The 25127-nt window shown below is 44.0% G+C and overlaps 1 long non-coding RNA gene and 1 pseudogene across 4 annotated transcripts; both read right to left on the bottom strand.

Moving 5' to 3' along the window:
* Positions 1–759: 759 nt before the first annotated feature.
* LOC120654070 lies at positions 760–2644 on the bottom strand. Of its 4 annotated transcripts, XR_005666972.1 has the most exons (4): positions 2173–2644; positions 1674–1784; positions 1333–1402; positions 760–1085 (listed from the first exon to the last, which is right to left on the bottom strand). It is a non-coding gene; the product is annotated as an uncharacterized LOC120654070 (long non-coding RNA). The 4 variants fall into 4 exon arrangements; XR_005666970.1 differs by lacking the exon at positions 1333–1402 and having other exon boundaries at positions 2173–2639; XR_005666971.1 differs by lacking the exon at positions 2173–2644 and having other exon boundaries at positions 1674–2080.
* A 5688-nt stretch (positions 2645–8332) lies between these two features.
* On the bottom strand, positions 8333–15728 carry LOC120653490 (annotated as a pseudogene).
* Between the last annotated feature and the right edge of the window lie 9399 nt (positions 15729–25127).

The raw sequence follows: 25127 nt of genomic DNA, 5'->3' as shown, positions 1-25127 counted from the left end.
TAGCAAACTGTTGGGCTTTTCCCTGCCTCGCACTGACACGGAGCACAAACTAGACGTTGGGGATGATCAAATTCCAGACTTCGATGATTCTCCTATAGAGTTTGTGTATGGTAAAGACATTCTACCGGACTGGGCAATTGAGGGGGTTCCAAGTTAATTACATGCACAAGATGCATATTTGGTACAAGAGAGCATGTAGACTTGAGCTCACAACCATATATGCTCCACACGATCTAGATGTATTAGGACTTAAAGGAATGAGATCCATGATATCACATTCGGTTTTTGATATATCCAAAACATCTTCTACCCTCAAAGAACTGCTGGGCATTGAAATGGCACTACAAAAAAATCTGTTGATACATGACGATTAAATATCGTCACAGATCACTAAAAAACTGTCATAAAACAATATCTATGACGATCTCAAATTGCGTTATGTACTGAGCGTCACAGATTACACCTCGTGACGTTTCTTAAAATTTCGTCACAGATTGCTTGATCCATGACATTTTAAAAGCGTCATAAAATGTGCCCGGGCCCCCGAAGCCCAACCCAAATCCGATCTCTATGACGAAAATAAACATCACAAACATCATCACGGATTCAATTGCCACGTCATACATAGATGACAAGAAGGATGACGTGTACGTTGGCATATCCGATGACATGGCTGGTAACATGGCAATGACGTGGAAAGTGGTGATGACATGGCTGCCACATGGATGCTGATGTGGATGATGAAGTGGCATCAAGCAATTGGGTCAATTTGGGCCCATTTGCATATGGCCCAAGAGTTTCTGCTCATGAAATATTGCATGACTGATTGTACATCTAGCCCATTTAAAAGCAGCCCATTTTTGCAGTAGATCAATTAGCATCTCAGCCCAAATCAATATATAAACCAGCCCACAGACATCTCATCACATGCATAAAACATCAAAGTCTTTCTATTTAGCATGAAATCAGTATAACTAATTAATCTCACAAAATCGCACAATTCTGAAAAAAAAGTAGCTTCAAGCAAATCCATGTTTCAAGCATGAGCCCATGTTTTGCATCCATTTTAGCTTTTAATTGCAGACCTGCACATGATATAGCACACATGGTCAATACAACTGCTGCATTATCAAACAGAATACAAAATTACAACTAGTATCAACATATCTGACGGTGTTTTTAACCTAAATTAATATTCAAACAATACAGTACTAAATACAAGTCAGACGTCAGTCCTAACAGACCGATTTTATATACATATTATACAGTACTTTGGACCATATTATACCCCAGCTAGAAGGTTTGATACATTTGAAGGAAGTCAGAGATTACCTGTCTTTTTTTTCAATAGGTAATACATGCACCATGAAGTCAGTCAGCGATTGAAGCGATTGTCAACCTTCTGTCCATAAATAAGAACGGAAAGAGAAAATTAAAAAGAAGAAACAAATGCAGAGTATTCGACTTTGTAAGCAAGAAATTGGCAGGAAAAGATTAAACCTTACCACTAAAATCATCCCAAGAAAATGGAAATGAACCTCTAGCTGAACAGAACAGATGCCGTGTTTGAAACCAACAAGGCACATACATCTGACTCCCCTCTGAATACCCCCTTCCCATCCCAACCAGCAAAAGGGAAATAAATTCATATCTGTTTTCGCACTCTTTCATACCTGTTTTCAAACTCTTTTGTGCCTGGTTTCGCACAATCAGCTGAGTAAGCAGCTTTTCTTTCTGCTACCGATTGCATCTCCGCACGCATCACCATGTTGCACGCCACTGGTCTGTGTGAAATTCAGAGCAAAATAGGAGAACAATTCAGTTTCATGGCAAGCAAAGCAAAGAAACATTTTTAGACTTCAATTGCTATGAGTTCATCATGAATTAAAAGATATAAGAATGCATGGAAGAACCTAAATAAACCATGGGACATCTTGTCGAGCCTAAAATTGAGAAGCTGTACGTTTTGGGGACAACAATTGAAATGCTAGATTGAATTATTGCAACAACAAAATTCACATGCTGCATAGTGCTCTTGATGTGTATTGGCAAAAATATAATCAGTCCAAGAGTTCTAGTTGCATACCAGGACTGTGTGTGTTTAATTCGGGACTCTTTACTGGTCAAGGTTAATTACCTGAATGAGTCAGAATAACGAACGACCAATTTTACCTGTGCAGCATCTGCTTCGACATGCTCTCCAATTTAGGGGCTTCAAGATGCACAATATGATAGCTTCTTCTAAAGGCTCTCCAATTTAGCCTTCTGCACGACAGCACGACCTACGTTCCATGCTAATGACAAATCCTGAGAAGCACAATAGGACTAAGGTGATTGCAAAAGACAGAAAAAAGAAGATAGATACATCAGAGCTGGGGCTATAGGCGCTGCTCTACTGGCATCATTATGAGAAAACAACGCAGATGCCCGGATCTGGTGCCTGACTGCCTGGCAGACCCCATGGCCGGGTGCCGGAGGAGCAGGGAGCGAGATGTGGAGAGCCGTAGTTGAAGAAGCAGGGCTCAACCGCAGGGCGCAAGGAGCGTGCAGTTGGGAGTCAGAGGAGCAGGACGAAGGCGGGCTGAGGCGGCGGCGGAGGAGGTGGCGGTGACGGGGATTAGGAGGAGGAGGTGGTGGCGGCGGCGGCGCAGATCCGCAGCGGCCGCGGCGGGGAGGAGCTGCAACGGTGGCGGCGGCGCGCGGCGAGGAGGAGCGGCGCGTAGAGCTCCTGCACCAGGCCGACCGCGCGTCCTTGGCTGCCGCTGGCCTGGGCGAGAACAATGACGCCCGGACTGCCGCGCAGCGGTGCGCCTTCCTCCCGGCCGCCGCCTCAACGCTGCCGCCTGTCGTGACCCGCGACGCCGCCACCACCACCGACTTGGTGAAGCCTTCCACAGGCCTGGCGGTGGTGAGGGGATGGGGGAGCGAGGTGCAGTGAGAGGTGGAGGCGGATTTGAGCAGGCTGAGGGTGTGACATGATGGACTAGGGTTTGTGTATCCTTTTATACCATGGTGCTGCAATCAGAGCCACTGATTCGATAATGGACGGTCACCAACAATTGGGCTAGTCGGGCTATTTGGGTCTTGTTTCATTCCCGGTCTGTTTAACATTTTTCTTTTTATTTTTCTATTTATTGCACCATTATGAACTAATGCATAAAAATAATCATATTATATATTCAAATAGATTTTTTATATATAGTACACTATGTACAAGCTATTTTGTAGAAGTTTCAATAATTTTCTAATTCATTTACCATTTTTAATAGATTAAATGATTTTTTGGCGAGTTTATTGAAATTATTTAGAATTTGAGCTATATGTACCTCAAATAATAATAATAAATTCTCAAAAATATTGTTTAGGTATATATGTTCTGTTATTGCTTGTATCCTAAAAACAGATGAAATTTTCAAATGTTTGCTTGGGATAATTCAAGCTTCTACTTTCCCCTTGTTACAAAATAATCCTAATAATACCTAAAACTTCTGCAAAAATTCTGTAAATTGTCGTAGAATCATTTTATGGATGTATAAACTTTCCATAAAAAACTTATATAGTTTTGGTGAAGTTGGACCATACATTGTTCACCGAAAGATACATCTCTCACATAGTTTCTTGTAATTCAAGTCCAAACTTTGAGATTTGAATACCTCATAACATGTTCAAACTCGTATGCATCTCAATTTTGGACACCACCTTATGTTGACAATAGCATTGATAAATACCAAGTTACATTAGCAATTGTTATGCAAAAACATGCTTTTCAGTGCTCTATTTTGTTGGAATAAAACATGTCATATGAAAATAATCAAGATGTAGCAATTAACATATAAACAAAAGCCACAAAATAAAATATTCTGATTTTTAGAAAAAAAATCAGAAAAAAGAACCTTCAAATTTGGAGTTGTTATGAGGGAGAAATACTGATTACAAAATTTAATTGCGGATTAAAAAGAAAAGGATGAATCACACATGTGTTCTTCAATTTAGGGCCACGTTTCAACAATAATATATAAATAATTTTATTGCCCATGGATTGTCAGCCGAAGGTTCGGCGCATCGGTATGCGCTCGGTTCTTGTCTTGGTGATCCGTGTTCGAATCCTCTATGCTCCATTGCGCCTCTATTTTTGTTGGAATTAAAACAAAGTGTACCTCTGTATAAAACATATAATACCTTACATGGAAAATCAAACAATGCTGTAGCGTAATGGAAAAGTTGCACCTCTCCTTAACCCAAGGACCACAGTACGAACCTCCTCTCCTCCTCCTTGGCTGCGCCAAATTTAGCCCTTGGCTGCGCCAATTTTTTTTTCTTTTAAAGCTAGCTCATTCGTAAGTCATATTTTTTATATTTTTGAGATTTGAGACTAGATTTCGATTCTCATATGTGGAAAAGATTTTGATCTTCTTAAATAACTAATTAAGACAACATTGTGAAGTAAATACTAATAATTTAACTAAAAAAAGTAACGCCTAGGATACATGAATGAGGGCATAGCTCATTGGTAAGTCATTTTTTATATCTTTGAGATTTGAGACTAGGTTTCGAATCTCATATGTGAAAATATTTTTTGCTCTTTTTAAATAACTAATTAAGACCACACTGTGAAGTAAAATGCAAAACTAACAATCTTATAGATCCCAATATAACTAAGTCATATTTTTATATTTTTGAGATTTGAGACTAGATTTCGATTCTCATATGTGAAAAAGGTTTTGATCTTCTTAAATAACTAATTAAGACAACATTGTGAAGTAAATACTAATAATTTAACTAAGAAAAGTAACGCCTAGCATACATGAATGAGGGCATAGCTCATTGGTAAGTCATTTTTTTTATATCTTTGAGATTTGAGACTAGGTTTCGAATCTCATATGTGAAAATATTTTTGCTCTTTTTAAATAACTAATTAAGACCATACTGTGAAGTAAAATGCAAAACTAACAATCTTATAGATCCCAATATAACTTTTACATGTAATAGACAACTTCTAATTTATTGTTTATGAAATATGTCTCAAACTAAAATATGGTAATAGAATAATACGCATATTTCCAACATGATTTGAATGTAAGTAAAATTAAATAATGAACCATGGCACAACTAAGGAGGGGGCCTGGTGGTTAGTTGTGGTCGACTCAAACCCACCGTGTATAAAAATGGTGAATGCCAAAACATACAATAGTCAGAATAACTATGACAATTTCTGTGACATTAATGCTGAAACGTCATTGTTTTGTGGGCTCGATTATGACAAATTCAATAAAACGTCACTAAGTTTTGGGCCAAGGGCCCATACCTTCGGATCTATGACGAAAATCAGGAAATCGTCATGGATTGTGTGCGATTGTGACACTTTTTTAAAACGTCATGAAATTTTCGTCACAGATCACCACATTTCTTGTAGTGTGGTTAGACTCTAGTGCATTTAAGTGCCTCATTGTTACTACTATGTTGTATATTATGGGCTAAAGTATTATATATGTATAAATAGTTAATTGTCATGCATTACATTCTACGGGATGCAAACAAGAGAGGTCATTATTTTAAAGGAAGCGGTCTAGTACCTTGATCTAGTAGCGATTTGTGAGTCCTTGCACGCCGGGACAAGATGGATGAAGGATGACGATGACATGTTAAAGCCATTTATAATACGAGTAAGGAAAACCAATAGCAACAAAATGAATTTCATACAAAGAAACCATGAAGAGGGTTGCGGCCTACATATCGCTTATAATGCGATGATGGCAAGACATGGATTACATATTTGCGCCATACAAACATCTGGCAAGTCTAATTTCAATCATTTGATATAATAAACACTTGCTCAGATCCATGCCTATAAATCTTATATATTTTTTTTTCAAGAATCACTGGATTGCTTTCGTACTACGCCAAAGCGTGGAAGAGTCCTCGTATTGGACTCCTTGGATTGGCCAAAGAGTAGATACAATGAATTCATAGCCATCCTAAGTTTGTGAGTGAATTTTTTATCTTCCATATGTGCATCATGCTAATTTCTCCACTGAAGCATACACATGTAAACTAACTTCCCATTTCTCATACATATGTAAACTAACTTTCCATTTCTTTCTTATTAAAATAGGGCTTACCAGTACTACGTTGCCAAAGGAGGAGTTCATCATGCAGCTGATAGAAAAAATGAAATGACTATGTGCACAATCTTCCTGTGCCACAAGCAACCTTCTGATTTCGTGTATTGTGGGTACTACATATGCAAGCATGTGAGGGAGAAAGGGAGATATACTACTGATCCCAAGCTTGTAAGCGGCTACTCTTTATTAGGGATAGATGCATATGTGTATATTGTTCGTTCCTCTAACACTTGCTTAATTTTTCTATGGATTCAATAATTGCAGATTCACCTGGAAAATGCACCAGGCGTAACTCCATGTGAAACAACTTTTAAATGTAGTCGACGGTTTGTACCATTTCATTAATTATATATGCATGCTGTGGTCAACGTAAGGGGCACATATTTTTATGATGTATAGGAATTAGCAACGGATGGTAAATACATTGGCCTTCATCAGTGGGAGAATAAAGAGCACCGTGCTGCCTCTAGTAGTGTTCATAGGGAATAGGGAAAAACATGTATTCAACGTGCATTTTAATGATGTACTCTAATGATGCTATATAATGATATTTTATTTTCTTATGATTTAATTTTGTATGCGTAACTATTTATATTTATCAAACATATTCCATGTCTCGGTCACAAACTACCTTGATCGGTCAAAATTGGTGGGAATCCAAACTAGGAAAACAACAGGAAATAAAATAAAAAATTCAAATTCAAATCGGTGAATTTTTGGCAGGTTGTGAACACATTTCCAGAGTCGGGTCACCTCCTCACCCGCCCATGAAAATGCATTTACAAGGGCAGGTAACCCCCCACCCGTCCCTACAAATCGATTTGTAGGAGCGGAAGTGGGCTAACCCTCCCCTAAAAATTGGTTTCCAGGGGATCCTCCCCTAGCAATGTGTTTTCAGGGGCGTACAGGCGCGTTACCCGCCTCTGAAAAAAAGTATTTTTAGCTGGAAGAACTAGGTACGGGTATCGCACTCGCTCCTAAAAACTATTCGTAGTACCTCTATGATGGCTAAATAGCCTACAGGGTTGCTATCAAGGTCTCTACTGTGAGCACTGTATATGTAAAAGGACCAAAGATAAAACTAAGCCCACCGAGAAAATACTCCCCACCTCTATGATGCATATCACTGAGCGAACGCTTAAGCAGGGCACAATCGGGAAGAATGATATGGAGTCAACAATCACATACACTCCATCTCAAGCTCATCTTCCTCTCCCACATCGTTTTTCAAGACATTTCTTGCCCCCAACAACGTAACAGCTATCTATTGATGATTGGTCGTTCCAAGCTTAATTCTCTATTTATATATAATTTTAGTTCTTCTCTATCATTTGTTACCGGTACGGTACGGTGATCACAGCCACCATTGCTGAAAACAAAAGGTACCAGGCATCTCTGCAGCCATAAATAAACAAATGTCCACGTTTATTCTCTCTTTATTTCGCTTCTCAAAGTTAGTAGCATGGATGACAATATTTTTAACTAGATTAGTTTAAACTCTTAATTAGTGCCATTGCGACCGTGCATGTAGTCTTTTCTTTTCTCTCTTTTTTTTATGAAACAGGAGGGGGAGCGCTCTACTGGTTATAAATATATCAAAAAGGAAAGAAAGTTTGACAGTTAGTTACAACAGCATCTTAGGAAACAAAAAAAATCTTAATGATTGCATAAATGCTTCTAGCTATTCTAACATAGCTATTTATGGCTTATTTTTGCTCGGAGAATAACTAGAGCAAATTCCTTCTTAAAAATCTGAAGACACCCAGCTATAGACCGTGGGATTCTTTTGAAGATGAAATCATTCCTCTGCATCCAAAAACTCTAACAAAACAGAATTATGATATCCATGAAGAATGGAAGATGTAGTGTCTTCTTTTCTCTCTTTTTTCCCATGATATATAATTTGTGTCCAAGGAGTACTTGAAAGGATAATGTAAATATTTTCTTTCTTTATTTTTGAACGAATAGGCACGAGATTATGCCTATTTTATTGATAAAGGAGAAGTTAATATTTTCTGGAGTGAAAAAATTTGCCCGTGCCTTGCCCGCAAATAACGTGGGACATATTGGGAGCTGAGATGCGGGACGAAGTGTGCTGCAAAATCACTCCAAGCCTGAATTGAATAAACTACGAGATCAAGTAACCTATAATAAGATGCTAACAAACAATTCATATATTGTTATGGACACGTTTGCTGAAAAGATGGGAGAAAATTAACCATCTGGTGTGGCATTTCATTTTCTATTCACGTGAAATGTACAAAAGGAATATATCTAGGATATTTTGCATATTACACGCAACCAACATAAATTTGTATGACATACAACTTAATCAAAGAATAAGAAAACTGTATCACTTAGATAATTATAACGAGTACATATTTTGCATGTCCCCTAGAATTGCGCCTGGATGCGGTCCACAGTCATCTTATCCACTTGGAAAGCCTTGGCAAGGATATCATCTGGAATAGATGGCTTTGACCCGAATACAGAATTGGCCACAGTAATCACCCCTGGGTTCTGGCTGCTGAGTGCTGCAAGTGCCACTGCATTTTTGTTCCATAGTTGAACTGGAAATGGATCAACCCTTGAGGAAACACAAATACATCTCCTTTGTTGAGAACTTTTGTGAACAGCTTGTTGTCTGGATTTGATGTCACAAAGCCAACGTAGAGTGAGCCCTCGAGCACGGTCAAGATCTCAGTACCGCGTGGGTGAGTGTGAGGGGGATTTTGACCAAAGGGCGCATAATCGATACGAGCGAGAGAGATGCCCATTGTGTTGAGCCCTGCAATCTGAGCTACGTTGACTGGTGTGACGGCGGAGCCCTGCTTGTTGGTTGTGTTGCCGGCCATGTGAAGGCCCGAGAAGAAGAAATCTTCAGCCGCTACATCATTTGCATCCTTGCATGGAAACCCATTGACACGCACTGCATGAGCAAAATAACCATCAGTTCGAGACACTCATCAACAGCGGTTAAAAGGTACAGAATGAAATGCTAAAGAATGTAAACTGCATAAAACAGTTTAGTGGACGTGTACCTTTGGACATCTTGTCGACTACACAGAAGTCCTGGAGAAGGCTAGGATCGGAGGCAGTGGCATGAAAGCATGACACGGCTGCCAGGAGCGCTGCGGCAAGGAGGGAGACACGAACTGCCATACTGGTTTTCTTCTATCCTTGACTGAGATCAAGATGAATGGTTTGATGAGCTGAGAAGTAATTGGTTTAGATGGCTAATTGCGTTGGAGCTTGTGATACAAAACGTGTAGGGGGGAGACTGGTATTTATAGGGCGATAACCAAGGCCGGCAGCTTTGGTTTGTACGTTGCATGCGAGGTGACGTCTGCTTGGGCAGGAACAAGTCTTCGTCCAGGAATGTGTCATGCCGTGTTTCTTTTGGGCAGGTGAATTTTATTGGCAACTAGCGGCCTGCAGATATGTGGAACACGTCGCTTTACGCAATTACGCGTCAACAACGACTGGATAAGTAAAGGTTTAATAATCCATCTTTTTGAATAAGCCATTCGTTGACTGAGTTATATCTGAGTCATATAAGGTTGTCCGCTAAGTTATGATTACCCTATTGCATGCAAACATTAACCATTGGCTCAAAAATCTTCCTTGACGACACAATATTTGAAGTTGTGATCTCGTGTGTCATGGAAACAATATAAAAAATAATTGATCTAGTTTATCCCGCTAGCTGGATATGCAGTTAGTTCTTGATATATATAATATTATATACTTTGGATATAAGGAATTATTCACACATTCCCGTTCATGTTTGCAAGAGAAGATGTCAAGCACTCAAACTAATATCGTATACTGGCTGGAAATGATTCTCTTTACAAGAAAATGAGATAATATTCCAATTGAAAAATGCCATACCACTACTAGAAAACATGGCAAAAGGTCCACCCCAAAAGTACCAGAGGCAATTATTACCGGGTCATCTTCCTCCCGGTACTTTTGAGGTGGATGGAATAGGTCATGAACCTTTATATACCACCCGGCTAGTACCAAAGGCTAGGCATAGATACCAGGTGGTGTTACCACCTGATACTAAAGGTTCCACTCACATTAGTATTTGGTGGTAACGATGCCACCCGTTACTTATGTCTACACTTTGGTATTAGGTGGTGTTATTACCCAATACCTATCCTCCACAGGTCATGTCGAATGGAAAATATCTCTCTTCCCATCACAAGTGTTGTGTAGGTGAGAATGTATGCAAGGCAAAATGTCGCGTGTTTGAATCCTGGCCACCGCACATGCGCGTATTTCGCATGAAAAATCGCATGACTTGGTACCGGATAAAACCTCCACCCGGTACTAAAGAGAGACTTAGGCATGGGTTCTTTTACACGGCGCTGAAGACCGAGACTCAGGTTCTAGGCACCGGTTCTAGAACCGGTGCCTAAGGCCCTTATCACCGGTACCAAAAGAATTTTTTCTAGCAGTCAGCCAGCTAGCATGAATTGAAGAACTCCTGATGAATCATCATGTGAATTAAAGAAAAATCACTACTGGAATTTACAAGTTTCCCTACCATTCTTTTTCTTTCCCTAGGAAAATAGAAATGCCATAGGGATAGTTTATTTCCCTATGGTTGTGTTTGATAGCCGTAGGGAAATCTAGCTTTCCCTAGGAATCTACCAGTTTCGTAGGGATGAAGCAGGAAAAGGCCTTTGTTCGTGCCATGTAAGCATCCAGGTGGGGTATATATCCCTAGGAAATTTATGACACCATAGGGAAGTGAGTGGTGTGGCCCGAAATTTTTTTTGTTGGTTGGCCGCCAAAACCTTACCGCCATTCATGTTCGAATTTTTCGTGTCTATATTATTTAAAGCAAACTCCATCCCTGCTCTCTCCCATCCTTCTTCCCCTTCTCTCTCGCTGACCCCTGTTCCTTTCTCTCGCAGACCTGTATTCCTCTCTCTCGTCGAGCTGCAGTTGCGACGCCGTCGAGGAGCGGTGGAGCCAGCTCGGGTGGAGCTGCGGCGGCGACATCGCACGGGCCGAGCTGAGGCGGCGACATCGCGCGGGCCAAGCTGTGAGGAACAACAGAGGCGGCGCGAGGCCGACCTGCAGCGGTGGCGTCGAGCGGGTGTCAAGCAACAAGGAGGCTGCCTGCGGCGGCGGCGGCGTCATGCGAGTCGAGCGGCTGCTGCGACGCGTGCACCAAGCTCCGAGGCGCCGTCGGGCAGGCGGAACGGCGGACGCGGTGGCGAGCTCCGTGGCGCCGTCAGGCACGCAGAACGGCGGACACAGTGGCAGCTGTAGCGGAGGAGTAGCGGAGGCGGCGTGCAGTGCCATCGGCTGCTTTGTTTTTCCTTTTTTTTAAATGGAAACTGTTCTGTTTTTCTTTTTCTTTTTCTTTTTTGACGGAAACACTCATAATCATTACTGTTTGTATCCGTGTATACATGTAAATAATGGTGTATGATATCAATTCTAAGCAGTTAATATATTATTTAGGATCGTTTTATTGTTCACACAAAACGATGAATCAATTTATCTCATAGTAAAATAAATGTACAAAATACAAATGAGGTATAAAAATAAAACTTTGGTATATCTCTTTCCCTAGGATGCCATATTGTAGGGAATGACGCTTTCCACGTAGATATGCATGCCAGGCAGCCAGGTTTCCCTAGGAACCAAAGTTTCTAGGGAAAGTTTGTTTCCCTAGTATTTTCACCAAAAACCGTAGGGCACAATCTATTTCCCGTCGAATTGGTCCCTAGGACACTTTCCCCACCAAAATTCCTAGGGACAATGTCTCCCTACCATTTTCCTAGTATTTCCCTAGGGTTTCGACCATAGGGAAACCTGTTGATTCTAGTAGTGAATGTGATCTCAACACGAAAGCATACATATTAGTATGTCAACTAGGCCATTTTGTAAATAGTTTAGGTTGTTATCCTCGTAGCTGGATTTGTTGTAGCTATCAGTGGAAGCAAATTAACCACATGTATCTGACTTCTTACTCATTATATGCACTACTACAATAACTATTAAACAAGGTGGGCAAAAACGCTTAACCAAGGCATTTTTGGCAACCACCTCAGATGGAAGGTCACGATTAATGACCTATTTACCGGGGCGGTTTGATGCCCGCATCGGTTAATCAAATAAAAAACAAAAAGTAGAAACCCCTGTAAGCCCAACGACCACATAAGTGGGCCCACCGAGCCCACGGCCAACACCCCACACCCAGTGCGCCACCACTGCCACCTCGAGCCACCACCATATCTAGCCTTGCCACCACCGGATACGCGCCACCAAGCCCATGTCGCCACCCTGCCACCAGATCTGTGCCGCCATGCCCTGCGGCCGCCAAGCCACCGAGCCTGTGTCACCTCCTTGCCGTCAGATCCGCACCGCCACGTCACCGCGCCGCGCGGCTGAGACGCCGAGCCCGGCTGCCAGATCCTCGCGGCAGGAGTAGAGGGAGGGAGGTGAGTGGAGGGCTGACACGCAGGAGGGGAGGGAGGGAGGAAAGGAGGAAGGAAGGGAGGGAGGGGGAGAGAGAGAGAGTAGGAGGGAGGAGAGTGGGTTATGGTTTTGGTTAATTTATATAGTCTTCCCAATAACTGGGCTCATATGGGCTTTAATTGGGTTTAGTCTATTAACCGAGGTGGGTCTTTATAAGGTGCCCACCTCCGAAAATAGGGTTATTAACCGAGGCCGGTGTTTTAATGGTGACCGCCTCGATTAATGTATTTTGCGAGGCGGTTTCTTTAACCGATTCGGTTAATAAGAAATGACCACCTCGGTTAATGCCCATCATTAACTGAGACGGTTAGAATTCCTGCCTGCCTTAGAAGTGTTTAGAAAAGGTTGCGGTAAATTATTTTTTTGTAGTAGTGATGTTTTATTTGTTAACATAGCATCTGCAATGCCATAGATATCAAGAAGCAACAGTTGCAGCGAAAGAGCCTGTAGCCTAGTGGTTACAAAGCCTCGGTAGAAATTCAGGTCCTAAGTTTGACTCCTAGTCGGAGCGAATTTTCCAGAATTTAATGGCATTGTGTTTTAAGTGGTAGGTGACATTTCTATTGACAGCGAGGTGCCTGTATCAGAGATAGGGGGAGTAGAGATAGGGGGAGCAGGGGGTTTGTGGCGTGATTTGGGCTCTTCATGGCTTTTGATGTATCAGACATGTCGTTTGGATATTGTGTATGCTCTTGTGTTGGCATGTCTCTACATGTGCTTTAGTTTCAGTTATTGCATGCTTGTTTAGTTCCATGTTTATCTTTTTTCTTGCATGTGTTGTAGCGCTTTCAATTTCATATTTTGCTATATCTACTTTGTGTTGTCATCAATCACCAAAAAGGGGGAGATTGAAGTGCATCTAGGCCCATAGATGCAATCGGTAAGTTTCGGTGATTAATGACGACCGTATGCGACTAACATGTGTTTTGAAGGAAATATTATTTACAAGTTAAGTCTCATATGAAATGTGAAAGGAGACCCCTCAAAATTCATGATCAAACGTTTTCACGGACTCAATTTTCAAGGATAAGGACCTTTCTAGATTCAAATGTCACAAGGAGATGAATGACACTTGATTTAGTTTGAGTTTTATAGATTTTAGTTTGTGATCGTACTATTAAGAGGGATTCTCGGGTTAGTAGCTTGACTCGAATCGAGTTGGCCTTAGAAACGATGCACACTTGCTGAATCCAGTTCAAGACAACTCAGAAGGACTCAAGAAAACACTTGGAAGAACAAAAGATTGAAAAAAGAATCAATTCCAAATCAACTCAGCTGGAAACAGAAAGAAACAGTTGCACCGGTTACACCGGTGGTGCCGCACCGGTGCATCCGAAGGCAACCTGTTACACAGGTGCCTTATCTCCGGTATATCCGGACAGTGTTGCAGAGTTCGGGTGAAGAAAAAGACAGTATCACCGGTTGCACCGGTGACCCATGACCGAGCACCGGTCTATTCACCATTTTATCCTTCAGAGAGCATGTAAGTTGGGTCAGAAGCTTCTCTTCAGCACTGGTTACACTGGTGCCTTGAAAAAGAAGCACCGGTGCATTCACCCTTGTATTGATTAGAGACTCTGCCTTGGAAACTGAAGAAACTCTTCAGCACCGGTTACACCGGTGCCTCACAGGAGCTAGCACCGGTGCAATATTGTCAGACTGCCACAGTGTCAGATTGTCAACAGCTACTATTTGGTTTTAGTGTGACCGGTTGCACTGGTGCTACCCCTTCGGTCTATCCGGTGCCTACGACTTTCTAGGCAGTTTCTTTCCAATGGCTAGGGGTGTTTCTCCACTCTATATAAGTCGACCCCCTGGCTCATTAATGATGCCTTTGACGCATTGAATACCTGAGGCCACCCTAGAGAAGAAGAGAGAAGTGTTTGGAGCCATTGAATGAAGATCTAGTGATCGCAAGTGATCCAACTTGAAGAAATCAACCATTCCTTGAGTAGCAAGTGTGCTAGTGCTTAGGGACATCTCAGTGAGGGTCAAGTGATGCCTTGAGAACTTGTTACTCTTGGTGTTTGACGCCACCTAGACGATCTTGGTGATCGGGTGACTCTTGGTGAGCTCTTGGAGATTGTGGGAGCCCCAAGAGAAGGAGATTGTACATGGTGTGAAGCTCGCCATTCCGAAGATGGAGAAAGAGCATTCTTGGTGATGCAAGGGAGAGATACCCTTACTGGGTGCTCCAACGTGGATTAGGGGGGAGCGTCAACTCCTCGATACCATGGGAAAAAATCCGATTGTCCCGTGTCCCTCTTATTTACTTTACTAGCATTTCATATCTCTTGTGATTGCTTAGACTCTTGCTTGGTTGTTTTTGTCTAGAATTTCATCATGCTAGTTTGTTTCTTTTGACTAGATTGCATATTTGTTAGTGTGATCAACTCTAAGGAAGATGAACATGTTAGTGTGTTATCCTACTTAGAATGATGATGCTAGTGTGTTCTAGTTGATAGGATCAATCTTTGTAGATTGGGCAACACTAGTCTAGGTTAAGGACTCGATAGAAATTTGAAAAAGTCCCAATTCAACCCCCCTTCTTGGGCCTCGATCCTTTCATAGGCAATCCCACACAAAATTTTGCCAATGAATACATATATGGCGACAATACTTGTGGTAATTATGAGTTTTTTTGTTACTACTATTTTCGGACTTGCCACGCTTATTGTACCGAGAAATCCAAAAAAAGCAACCGCATTAATGCAACGCTGTATTTTTTGTGTTGGGATACATGCCAACCTCTTTCTATAGAAATCTATAACTCTTATAAAAAAACTCCCCACTACAACCCATTAATTGATATTTCTCTAGCATGTGGTGCAGCCACATCACCTTGGTATTTTTTAACCGCCTGATCTTTGATCCAACGGCACAAGGTATTCCAGTCTCTCCAAGCACGCCCCCATCATGCCCGCCTGTGCCACGCACCTCCATGCTACCACTGTCACGTGGCCAGGCCACTCAATCGCCATACCTCAGCCGCGTGCCTCCCGCCACGCCCGCCTGTGCCGCGCGTCTCCTGCCATGTCCAACCAGTCCGCTCACCTCCCGCTGTGCCTCGGTCGTGCGTCTACTTGGGTTGTGCCCCTCCTCCATGTCTTGCCGCGCCTCCGTGCTGCCTCTCCGATTCCCACATGCCCCCTCCAGCCATGCACCTCATGCTACGCCTCCTCGACTACCTCTGCCCTCTGTTGCCGTTCCACCTATGGTGGAGCCGTTCTTGCCGTGGTGGAGCCATTACTGGCATTCATATCCAGCATTCAAGTCAGCTCCCATCCCATTGGCCACTCTATTGTTGCAGAAGAGTGCTTACAGTTGCCTGCATCCCCAAACCTGAATCCGGAAGCTCCAAAAGTTTTTTTTTGTCTTCTCCTTTTCTCAATTGGTGGTCCCTTGATTGTTGCTTTGGCTTAGACCTCCCTCCTGCTTCACCAAATTCATGGAGTCCATATAAAGGGAGGGGACGGCTTCCTGATCAAAGCAAAAAAGTGAGTAAACATGCCCATGGTTTGATGCACATAATCTGTTTGACTTATTGCCTCTTATGAACTCTTGCATATTTCTATTGCCTCCTTTAATCTATTGCCTCTTTCCAACTCTTGCATAAACTATTCTGGATTTTCTCTCTGTAGGTTCACATAAATTGATTTCGAACATTGGCCTTCTTGAGAAATTCAGGTAACAAATTGTGATCCATCTTTATTAGTATTCCTATATCTGCAATTGTTCTCATTCTGGTAGTTTTGCCAATTCCTTAATTTTGTTACTTCCATTCTCAAATGACCTTCGTGTCCCAAAATTGCAATTGTAAGAATAAGTAGAATGGATCTTGGTGGGAGTCCTTCAAGTTCTCCACTTGGTCATGGACATCCACGACATCGTACATCCCATGTTCTCACTCCTCAACTTGATCGTGGTGCTGCTCGTGAGAACTGATGTAGACGCAGAGCATGAGTGGATGGCAGCAGTAGCACAGGTTGCTTTGCACATTTTTGTACCCCTCTAAGTCACATTTTTCCAAGTTTTTTACTTCTCTACAAATCATCTATTCCACCATGTTTATTTTCATATATGCATGATCACTTCCTCTAGACTCTGTGCCCATACAATCTACTCAACCATCAATATCTACACAACCAGTTGCTACCGATTCCTAAACCGTTAAATATTTCATGCTCTCATCCTCCCTGACGAATTTGGAATTTCACCAACCTCATATATTTCCTTCACTTGCAGCTACATCATCCAACTAACAAAACATCAGTCCTCTCTCTCTCTCTCTCTCTCTCTCTCTCCATCCTTGGGTTGAAAGCATCTCGGGTCAGTGTGTTTTTTGGGTTGGTCAAATTGATCGGGCCCAAGAAGGGTTTATAGAAAAAAGAAAAGGGAAAGGGGTTTGTCGGCTGTGCGTCAGCCCGGTCCCATCGGTGGCCAAAGTCAGCCTGGATCCAACATGGCCGGTCGGATCTGGCATAGCTTGTGTGTGTGGGGGGGGGGGCATGGATGGTCAAACTATTTGGTTCGCGTAGTGGGCGTTTGGTGGAATGCCCCCAAAGGACTTGGATCACGGCATGCGCTGACCATGCTCGTGGCACTGCGTGACGCTAGTTTCTTGGTGGACAAGGGTCAAGACGCGGCCTTCTAGCATCCTAGAGTCACGTCTTGGCATGCGCGGCGTCATGGCATGGGCACGGCCGTGGCACCAGCTCCTAGGCTCATAGGGTCCGGCTACCCAGGTCCATGGCACCAAGCGGTTGTTGTGGGTTTGGCGGCCTGGCAAGGTTCATTCAAAAGATACATCTTGCCACATAAGGGTCATCGGCCATGGCCGCGGGCAACATGAGGAAAGGGAGGTGGTGATAGAGTTCGGCTTACTAGCAGCTATAGGAAAGGGGAACATGGCATAGGGAGTTGTCAAGTTCATAGCAAGGTGGTGCAATGCAGGGGGCGTTGAGGTCATCGTGGTCGCGACGGCAGTGATAGCTCGGTTGTGGGTGCTCCCCCTCCTCGGCTTGATGGCAATGATCATCAGCGGCATCACCTCACTCGATGCCGTCTCCTCCTCAACCCCCCCCCCCTCCTCTCAGCTGGTTACAAAGGGGAAATCCCAAACGTCTAGGACTCGGGTTTGGCGGCGGGTTGAGTAGGTTAGAGGGCTAGGTTAAGTTAGGGTTAGGGCTGGTCAGGGTTAGCGGGCAAGGTTAGGGTTAGAGTCGAGTAGGGTTAGGCGTCTGGGTTAGAGTAGTTACTTTTGAATCTAAATTTGAACCAATTCAAATTTAAATTCTCACACAAAGAATCAAATACGGACCTGCTTAGTTGGATACCAAAATTGGACATGCCAATCCTTTTTACCAAAATCATGGCAAGTTTAGGATAACACTTGGTTAGGTTGTCTATTTTTTGGATACCAACCAAACGAGTGCAAAATTATAGGCTTGCTTAAATTTTGGATGGGCAGATTTTGATACCCAATACACCAAGCTCGAAATCCCAAATTAAATCAACGGTTATTCATCCTTATTCCAAATTTAAATCAACGGTTGAACACAATCATAATCCCTAACTAGTTTGCAGTTGCACACAAAAATTTAAAGACATCGTCAAAAATTGCTCGCAACATTCTGTAAAAGTTACATGATATTACATCTTGAGGGCAGAGGTGGCGAGGGAGGTCCAACTGCATATCTGGCAGCGGGCTGGTGACCACAGCTTGCGCTGCCGCTACATCGGAACCCGCACTCCATCAGCGCCCAAGGCAGGGCGACGACCGCTATTGCCGTGGCCGACGTGCAGTCAGCCTGTCTCTGTGATGGACGTACTGATGCACTCTTTTGCACTACTAGCCGACCCAGGCTTAGGGGCGTATGCCGGCTTCCAAACATGCGTGGGCTTATCGTTGGAAGCCTGGCTTCCAAACACATGGGGTCCAATCACAGCTAACATACTGTATGGAAATGGTTGAAATTAAATAATTAGCTGGGTAGCATGAATAAATACTGAAAAACTCCTACAAGATGATGCCAAAACGAACGGTTTCTCCAATGAATTAGTTCAACTGAATAATGCAATTTGGGTTCACGATTAGGTTCTTCCTGGCGTCAGCGTCGTCCGATCCATAAATCAATCTGGAGGGCGTACATGCATGTACAGATGCATGGATGCCACGGGAGAGAAACAATACTGGTCGTGAGCAGTTGGGGACGTAACTAACAATTAATAATCCAGTGACAACACGTCAACATCGAGATTGGTTAGTTTGTAGCCATCACACTGTAGGCTGTCTAACCTTATGGCTCAGGTGGCGAAGGAATTTTTTACCTAGATATGTACATAGCTGGCGGTCTAGTCTCGGATTTTTTTACCTTCAGATTGACAGTAACTAGCAGCTCTGTTCATCATTTTTCTTTGTCATTTTCTTTATAGTCTGAGAAGTTAGGAATATTCAAGAATTCTGTATCAACTTGAAGTAAAAACCTGGAATTAAATAAAGTATCCCTTATCGAAAAAAAATGTAGGCTGTCTGGCGCTTTATTTTAGACTGGTTCTTAATTAGTCGTGGTCGAAAGACACCATTTCGCTCATTCACAGGTGTCCATCGATGTACCCCCAAGCAAGCGATGACAAAAAAAATCTCTTCCCGTCTTATATCTAGTCTCCGCCAAACTTGTAGGCTGTGGGCACATCAAGAAGCAGATAGAAGGGATAGAACAACAAAGCAACAATATTGTCTCCAACAATGTATATCTGGCCTGTTGTGCTTGTCGCTAATTGTTGCTCCAAAAAACAAAGCGCAAGAATGATGATAGGATATATCATCCTGTCACATCATGTGCTCCAAAGCCACACTGCCGAGCCCTTGCAAAGGACGGGCTCGCGTACATATAGTATTCTGCTTACATTTTTATCCCCGCTTAATGTATAAAGATCAACCTCAAGCTAGTATGGCTGGAGGATAAATTCTCATAAGTTGGCTCTATCTTTACCCAACTAGTACCAAGGTGGTACTAAATAATATGTACACGCAACACTTACGGACCACTACTAGGTCACATCCAAATTGGACCGAGTGTCAAATTCATTCAATGTATATCCTTATTAGGATATAAACCATACAGGGCACTCATTGGTGTCTAAATTGTTTGATGATACTGTGGTCTAAGCAAAAGATTTCTTCAAGTGCCAGCAACATGCAAACAGCTAATTTTGATCATAGTTCAACGTATCAATAATTATTTGTGCAAGCCGCTACTCTTTCTCACCAAATACGTACTTTGGTGAATACACAAATCCCTCTTAAGATTGTAATCTCCTTAGAGTAATCTTAGTTAAATGCAATCTGCAGCCAAAAATAATATAAATGGACGCATTACTATAAAAATAGTTTGTAAGAACGAATAAAAATGCATTTTCAGGGTGGATAAAAATGCATTTTCAGGATGAAACGTGGTACCCGCCCTGGTTTCCGGCAGCTACAAATGCTGTTTATAGGACGGGTAACATGCCCGCCACTACAAACCGATTTTTTTAAAAAGAATAAAAACCCACCACGTCGGTCACCGCGCTTTGCCCTGCCCCGCCACCGGAGGTGGCGCCTCGCCGGTTGCTGCACCCGCGCCCCACCAGAGGTGCGCTATGCCATAGGAGGCCGCGCCCTACCGCCCACCGCGCGCTGTCGTGCAAGACGCGCCCTGCCGGATGCACACGGCCGCGGAGGCCAGGTCCGCCACACATCGAGCCCCCGCCGAAGGCTGCGTGCTATCGTGGAGGCCGCACCCCGCAGGATGCGCACCGCCGCGGAGGCCGCTCCCCACAGGCTGTGCACCGCCGTGGAGGTTGGGTCCATCGCATGCCGTGCCCCGCCGGAGGCCTTGCGCTGCCGCGGAGGCCGCGCCCCGCCGGTCGCCACGCCCCGCCATGGAGGCCGCGCGCTGCCGCGGAGGATGCGCCCCGCCGGACGCCGCGTGCTGCCGCGCCCTACTCGTCGATGTGGACGCTGTGCCCGCCGGGAAGAGGAGAGGGAGAGAGATGATGAGAAAGAGAGGATAAGAATATAAGGTTTGAGTCAGGGGGAGGGAGGAGTTGAGAAAGAGAAGGAAGAGCGAGGATAAGAAGATAATGTGTCAGCCGCATGCTCGCCAGCCATGTGAATAACCCGCTCACTGTATTCAAACTTTGCAGGGGTGGCTCATGGGGTAACTCGCCCCTAATAATACCATTTTAGCGGTAGGTCATTCCAACACCCGTCTCTAAAAATAGGGTTTATTTGTAAAGATGGGTGATGATGTTACTCACCTAAGAGCAACTCCAGCAATAAACCCTCTAAATGTTAAATAAGGGCTGTCTCTATTTGTTAGGGGCTTCTAAAATTTTTTCAACTCCAGCCCTCAATTCCAAAATATAATAGAGGGATCCCTAAAGACCCCCTAGGAATAAAGGGTGGAGGAGGGAATTTGGAGGCTTCCCCAAAATAGAGGGTGAAGTAGAGGGTCTGCTAGAGTGTATTTTTTTGGCTTAGCTCTCTAAATTTGAAATAGGGGATTATTTAGACAGTCTGCTGGAGTTACTCTTAGAAATATATTTTTAGGGACAGATCGCTTGCTACAATAACTTCGCTCTCTTCCCCTAAAAATAAAATAGGGTGGTAATGACGTTTAAATACAATCTAGCTTCTGAAATTTAAGATTGAAGCATTCGATGTTCCTTTTATGGCCCGTTGCCATATCTAATTAGCTTATTGTGATGATAATCCTATCAATCATCAAACCTAGTAATATAATTATTCATACTATGAGGGATTGGTTGCTGAATGTGGGTGGTTTGTGACTAAGGGAAAATTTGATGCTGCTTTAGGATACGCTATATTACTATATACTACTACAACCACCTCCGATCCATCACGGCCGGGTCCAAAACCCATTCACTGCCGATTTTGAGTGGCGTTAGACCGATTTTGAGTGGCGTTAGATTAGAGCCCACGATCATAAGATGGGGCCGGTTATCACAGCCGGGGTCACCAACTGATAGTGAAACTTGTTCATCATCGCCCGGTTTTAAGGCGCGACCCGGTGGTGATGACTAGGTTTCACGGCCGGATTGAGCTACAACCCGGTCAGCAGTGGTGATTAGGTTTCACGAACCGATGGTGATATGCTTTTTAAGAACTTTATAAAAATTTATAATGATCCGGAGCGATGGGAACGCCACCAATTGCACCCATAATATGTCAGATGTGTATCACCAATAATTCGAACCCATAACCTTATGCATAGTGATTGGATATTATTCATTTATACTAACTTTTAAATATTTTATATCAAATTTGTAGATGCAAAGACAAGCTCAAATAAAAATATTGTCAACTGCAAAGTTATAGATCTTGTCGAGTACTACAACTTTTATATTGATTTTTTTCCAATTAAGGTTGCTTGATTTTTCTAATAATTTATATTTAATATTTACTAATATAGATAATTTTAAATGAAAAGATTGAAAACGATAAAGTTTTTTTATCCTATCAAGTTCTATAATTTTGATATATAGTTTATCTTTATCTGACTTCGTTGAAAAAGCTATAAATTTTTCGTGCGAATGGATAGGTTTTCATTTTAAAAAGAGGTAGATGCTTTTACTGTAGCATCTGTAAAAATACATCCAATTAAATCACTCGCTAAAAATTATTTCAAAATCTTTTCGACGCTGAACTCAAATCATTCCAAATCCTTTTCTGTCTGAGATCCTGATTCCCCGAAATCTTTCCCGGCGATCCGCCGTCCCGACACTGGAATCAATCGCCGTCACCTCCTTGTTTCACATTTCTTCGTTCTGCGTGCGCGTCGCTTCCCGCCGAAGCCGCTCGCGACCGTCGCTGATCGGCCAGACGACGCAGCATGCGCGTGGCCGACCACCGCCACGAATCGCCCCAATGCCTCTCTCTTCTCTTTTTCTTTTCGTTCTCCCCTTTCTCTTTTTCTCCTTTTCTTTTTCTCCTCCTTCTTTCTTCCTTCTCCTTCCTTCCTCCCTCTGCTTCCTCACGGCCACAAGCAGCACGCCGCATGCCCAATCTCAACACCGGCGCCCCACTCCCCACTAGGGCCCCCACCACCGCATCCCATCCCCTACACCGCGCGTACCCGCTTGCCCGCCTCGACGCCCGAGCTCCCGCGTCCGCTAGTGAGCAGAGCCACACACGCGCGCCACTGTGCGCCCACGTGCTCCACGCGCACCCAGGATGCCCGGCGCGCCGCTCGGCCTCTGCCCGACCCATCCCATCGCCTGTACCGCCGCCGCGAATCGCGTCGCCGCTTCGCGACGCCACGCCGACTCCAAGCACCATTAATGGCCGCCGAGCTCGCCGGCCGGCCTCCACCACACCCCGCCCTCTCCACCGCCTTTCCTCGCCTATAAATAGGCCCTTCGCCGCACCCTCGAGCTCCACAATTCGCCTGCCACCTCCAGCCCTCCACTCCTGCGCCCCAGCGCCGCTGCTGCAAGCTCCACCACCGCCTTCCGCAGGCCCCCGTGGCCAGCACACCTCGCTCCACCCCAGCCCTTGGGAAGTGGGGGAAATGGATCCCATCATCGCTCTCCCCCTTTTCCCCTCCTCCCGGCCGCCGCCGTGCCCTGGGCCACCGGCGCCGCACCCCCCTGGCGCCCCCCTTCCCTCTGTTTTCCCTGTGTCGAGAGGAAGAAGAAGGCAATTTTGCCTTAAGCCCCCTGTCCTTTCCCCTTTTCTGAAAGGATCTTAAGATGCCTAGAGGGGGGGTGAATAGGCAATCTGCAATTTAAAAGCACTTAACAAAAGAGTTAGACACAGACTAGCCCGGATACTCCGGGTATGTGCCCGGATACTCCGGGTTTGGTGGTCCGGAGTATCCGGAGCTATATCCGGAGTCTCCGGGTTTGAACAACCTGAAACGAAACAGCAAGTATCTCTGCAAGAAAAGTAGATCGAGCTAGATAAAGAGTACCAGGGGTTCCTTAAGGTTGATTTCCATCAAACGAAGTTCACTAGAAACTCGTGAGTGTGTAGATCGAGCTCAAACCCTAGAAAAGAAGTCTCACAAGCAAATGACAACGAAATCAAGTAAACTAAGACAAAGGAGACAAGGATTTGTTTCCCGAAGTTCACACCCGAAGGTGCTACGTCTCCGTTGAGGAAGGATTCGAGAGACGGTGCTCAAGAACCCCTATGCTCCTCCCCCAAGGGCGAGATCACCTCTCAAGCCCAAGGTTACTTACTATGGATTCCTCGGCGAGGAATGAAGATTACAAACTTCTTGTGCAGCTCACAACCTTGGTTGAGCAATCACAAGCACACCTAGCCGTCTAGGAGCACAAGGCTCCAAGAGTAGCAAACTTGAATCCGCGGGCTTGACCAAAACCAAGTGCTCAAGAGATGGGAATGAGGCTCACTAGCACTAATCCTTGCTCTTGCTTGATTCTCACTCAAATCCCTCAAGGGAATCACTCAAGAATGAAGAAGGGAGAGTGAGGGAGCTCTCTTTGGCTTAGGTTTGAGTTATGTTCGTCCAAAGTGGCATGAGAAAGGGCTGAAGGGGTATGGAGGGAGTATTTATAGTCTTCAGCCCAAAAATAGCCGTTGGGCGAAGGGGTACCCGGAGACTCCGGGTATATGCCCGGAGACTCTGGGCAGCCCTGATTTTTCAGCCCAGAAACAGCACCCGGACACTCCGAACAATGGTGTCCGGAGTATCCGGCCCTGTACCCGGAGTATCCGGGTAAGGCAGGGAAAACTTCGGTTTATGGCTCCTTTGAGTTGTTTTGTGGCTCACAAATGTTTGTATGGGTTCTCTTGAGCACAAGATCTAAATCGAAACCCTTTAACCAAGTCCGTCTTGATAGTACGGCGTTCCTATACTCAAATTTCAAATTCAAAATCTAATTTCTCGAGTAAACTTGAACTCCGCTTTTTCATTTCCTTTTTTAGGGTCATATATCGTCACTTGATTCACCTATACAAGTTCACCACCTGCACACATGCTCAATTACACGATTAAACGCACATGTGTTTTGTCATTAACCACCAAAACCCACTTAGGGTCCTAGATCGCTTTCAATCTCCCCCTTTTTGGTGATTGATGACAACCCACATGTAACTCATTTGATAATCATAATGCGATAAACATCTAGCATATAAGAGCTCCCCCTAAATGTATGCCATGAACTTTGAATTTCAATTTTGACTTGACATGTCAACAATTGGCATATTTATCGAGAGAAACACAAATGCTCTTATAAGATTTACAGTGGGGTGAACAAGTGAGTGCCAAGAGTATGTGTGATGCATATGACATGACATGTTATCCACTCAATAAAATGTGTATCTGTCAGCTGGACCCGGAGACTCCGGGTATAAGTCCGGAGACTCCGGTCAAGATATCCGGAGAATCCGGCCTGTAGCCCGAAGTATCCGGCCCTTCTGAGCCAGAACACAGACAAACAGAAAACAGCTAAACCACAGCTCAAAAATGT

This window comes from Panicum virgatum, chromosome 1N, assembly GCF_016808335.1.
Source record: "Panicum virgatum strain AP13 chromosome 1N, P.virgatum_v5, whole genome shotgun sequence".
NCBI classification, from domain to species: Eukaryota; Viridiplantae; Streptophyta; class Magnoliopsida; order Poales; family Poaceae; genus Panicum; species Panicum virgatum.
The sequence above is the reverse complement of the archived record's forward strand: the minus strand, read 5'-3'. Positions and strand labels throughout refer to the sequence as shown.